Source organism: Triticum urartu, chromosome 2 (genome assembly GCF_003073215.2).
Source record: "Triticum urartu cultivar G1812 chromosome 2, Tu2.1, whole genome shotgun sequence".
NCBI classification, from domain to species: Eukaryota; Viridiplantae; Streptophyta; class Magnoliopsida; order Poales; family Poaceae; genus Triticum; species Triticum urartu.
In genome coordinates, this window is record NC_053023.1 from 662,393,936 (window position 1) to 662,398,255 (window position 4,320).

Genomic DNA, 4,320 nt, shown 5'->3' on the forward strand with positions numbered 1-4,320 from the left:
CAAGGAGAGTGTTAGTGCTAGTGCCAGGCGCAAGGGCACGGGCAAGCGCAAGTATGCAGGGATTCGAAGCCTGCAAGGATTTGACCGTTGAATCAGCTAGCAACATAGTTGTCTAGCAATGAACTTATGTGTGTATCAACATATTGATGCATCAAGATCCGTGCAAATACATTTGTCTTTTTTGTTTCTCTCAAACGACACAACATATGAACTTCAAATTTTGCAGAACAACAATACATTCTAACTACAATATAGGAAAAAACTTTCAGATTTTTTCATGCATTTTAAATACTTGAAATAATATTTTTATTCAAAGAAAATCTCATTTTGTATATTTATATCAGACCAAAAAATCTGAAAGTTTTTCACACATTGATGTTCTAATGTTTGTTCGGTCTGCAAAGTTTGAAGTTCATATGTTGTTTCATTTTCGAGAAACAAAAAAGAGAAATCTTCTTGTTGTTAGTTAGTTGGAGAGTACGAATCTCAAAGCAAGGCTGGAGGGTTGAGGATAAGAGGTTTCATGTAGCCTGAGCTACAAAAAAACTTTATGATTGATGTATGTGAGACATCTATGTATTGTATGTGAGATATCTATATATTGTGTTTGGGACATCTATGTGTTGTATGTTTGAGATCACTTTTGTGTGTGTTTGAGATCACTTTTTTCACATGATGACCAAATGCTACCAAAATGCTGCCAAATTTTTGACCTGAAAAAGAAGTGCCTAGAAAATTCTGAAATTTTTTACACAACAACACTCATATGATGTATAGAGTTCTGGGAAATTTTCAACTTAATTGGGTTAACAGATTGAGAGAACCATCCATTTTCCAAATTCAGCCACTATTCGGTCAAAAATTTGACCCGAAAAAAAGTGCCCAGAAAATCTAAAAAATTTACACAACAACACTCATATGATGTATAGAATTCTGGGAAATTGTCAACTTAATTGGATTAACAGAATGAGAGAACCATCCATTTTCCAAATTCAGCGACTATTCGGTACGTACGTGGCATGGTGACTGGACTTCCCAGTCAACTTTGACTACTCCCTCCTTCCATCTATATAGGGCCTAATGCGTTTATCGAGGCTAACTTTGACCAAATAGTAAAGCAATAATATATGACATGCAACTTACACAAAGCACACCATTAAATTCGTGTGTGAAAGGAGCTTTCAATGATATAATTTTCACATTATGCATGTCATGTACTATTAATCTTGTTAATAGTCAAATGCGGTCTTAAAAAACGCATTAGGCCCTATATAGATGGGAAGAGGGAGTAGGTTAAAACCACTTGACCAGCTCGAAACTGAGTCAAGGGTTGTAATCTGGACCCTGTGACAAGTTGAGGGTTAAATACAACCGGTTTCAGATATTAGGGTTGAAAATCAAACCACGTGGTTAGTTGAGGGTTGGAATGTGGACTTTTCTCGTGTGTAGAATTGTAGATAGAGGTGCTGAAGTCAAGTCATGCAAGAAAATAGAAATGGCTGGCGGACGCTGCTCTCTGCCACCAAATACTCCATTCATTCCATGATGCAGTCTGTATACATTATCTCAAAAGTCAAACTAAGCAAATTTTGACTGAGTTTACAGACTATTTATATATACAATTCCAAACATATACAACATGATATAATTGATGATGTATCCAATGATATGCATCTGGTATCATAAATATACATATTTTTGTTTATAAACATGGTCAAAGCTTGTAATATTTGACTTTTGCAAAAAATCTATACGTACTATATGTTGGAATAAGCCACGGCGTCTAGTGTAGTCGGGCTCGTCGGGCGTGTCGGGTGCCCACGGGACGTGCGGGACGCACTGGTTTGGTCGGGCTCATCGGACGCGTCGGGTGCGCGTGGGACATGCGGGACGCAGCGGAAGCGTGGTGGTGTGAAGCCGCGGTGCTGTGCAAAGCAGCATAGTCGTGAGAAACGGGCTAGAGCGCTGGACAAACCAGTTGGAGGCTTGGAGCTGTGGCGTAGGATCAGCTGGTCTGTTGCCGCATCACAGTGACAATATGTGCCGAGCCGAGGGGGAGGGGCCTAAGGAAGATGTAATCTCCGTTGGGACTATGGTATGCGCCCGGTCGATGTGAGAGTTCTTACAGGGTTGTGCTGCATGTGTGCGTGTGTATCTCCATGTATGTGTGTTTGAGTAGGTGAGTTGAATAGAAGCCAACATACAAGCCGTTCGGCGGCTAGGGCGTTCGGCGCCGGAAAATTCTATTCATCCTCTTCTACCTTCGTCCGGCATTTGTCGCCGGGGGGCGGTTCGGCGTATGTCACCGATGGGTTTGTCCCAACAATTGGTATCATGAGCTTGGTTGTCTTGGGCGTGGTTCGCCGTGCCGGAGGCGTGGCGGCGATGACGGCGTTTGTCGGCGGATGCGCGAAGCTCCGGGCCGTGTGTCGTCCTATGGAGGTGCGTGGCGCTGTGGCTGTCCTAGTGGACGAAGAGGAGGCGCGTGGTGAGTCCGCGACGAGCACGACGGGCATGGAGGTCGCGGCAGCGCGGTTCCGGTGCGCGGCGAGTGCATGGCGGCGACGACGCACAACAAGTGCGGATGCGGTGGTGGCACACGGCTTCGACATCGAGCGACGCGGCAACCTTGGCGCGGGCGCGACGAGCACACGACACGTCGTAGCGGGTGCGGAGGCACGCGATGGCGTCGAACGAAGGCGTCCATGACGACGACAACGACAAGAGCTGCAACAACTCTGGCAACGTCGAGATCGTGGCTTAGGGTGTGTGTGTTGGAATAAGCCACGACGCCTGGTGCAGTCGGGCGCGTCGGATGCGCATGAGACATGCGGGACACATTGGTGCGGTCGGACTCGTCGGACAAGTTGAATGCGCGTGGTACGTACGGGACGCAGCGGAAACATGGCGGTGTGAAGCCACGGTGTTGTGCAAAGCATCATAGTCGTGAGAAACGACCGAACACGCAAGGGGCTAGAGCGCTGGACTAACCAGTTGAAGGTTTGGAGTTGTGGCGTAGGATCAGCTGAGTCTGTTAGTTTGTTAGGGCATGTACAATCGTTCCGACGCTCGGTGTTTGTAAAACTTCTTCACGTCACTTATAGACAGCTCAAGTGACACCCTGTACAATAGGACTCCCTATTTGACTGTTGATAACCACCAAATTTCACGCGAAATGGAAAGGTAGTTTCCGCGGAAGACGAATCCCATCAGACGAGCTCTTCGTACAACGGCAAATATACTGTCGGTAAGCAGCGGCTTTGGCGCTAATAGATCGTCTTTATTTCTATCGACGGACTGAGTCATTATTTTTTTTCTCTGCCCCACGTCATCAAATTTCCTACGTGGGCTCAGTGGTGGAGGTAGAAATGCTTATAATCTGATGTTGGGAGGGTCGGCTGCAGGCAACAGTAAAAAAATATCATTATTCATATGCATAATACAAAGGAAATTAGAATATTGGGGAGGGCCCAGGCCCTGGCTGGCCACCCCTGCCTCCGACACTGCGTGGGCTGCTTTGCATACAGCTGACTAGACACTACTGTACATGCCTTTAGTATCTAGCTAGGTATGTGTGCTTTGCATGGCATCTAGATCCTGTGGCTGGCCGTTAGGAGGATGCTGGACACGCGTTGGGTGTTGGCATGCATGCATGTAGGTAGTTGGAGTAGTGGCCGAGTGTGGTGGCCGTTTAGGGTGTGCGTGGTGGTCGGACGTGATGGCTGGCTAGTGCGTGTGAGCCCTTTGTATATATATGCACATTGAGTAATGAGAAGGAGGCAGTGAGGGCTGGAAAACAATGTAGCCACCATGTGATCACCAAAGGAGCCTCTTGGCAAAGCTTGTGTGTTCTTTCTTGGTGTATGTGTGTGTGGAGTTTCTTCTTGTGTGAGGCAAGAGGTAGAAGAAGAGCTGCGCCGCGAGAGGTGGCGCCAACACTACATTATAAAATGGATGGTGATAGAGGTGAAGGTGTCTCGATATTTCGATAAGATAGCTATGATTTTTTGTGGAAGTCAACTTTGACCATCCGACTACGAACGTGTAACACCCACGATGTGGCTATATCTCCCACGTGTCGAAGCATGACTTAGAAGCATAACCGCATAGTAGGCATGTCGCAAGAGGGGTAATCTTTACACATCCCATGTACTGAACGAGAAAGGGATAAAGAGTTGGTTTACAATCATCACTTCACACAATACATAGATATAGCATTACAGCATCCAGAATACAATTAAGGTCAGACTACGGAACCAAATAAAGAAAGACAACCCCTAATGCTAGATCCCCGATCGCCCCAACTGGGCTCCTCTACTG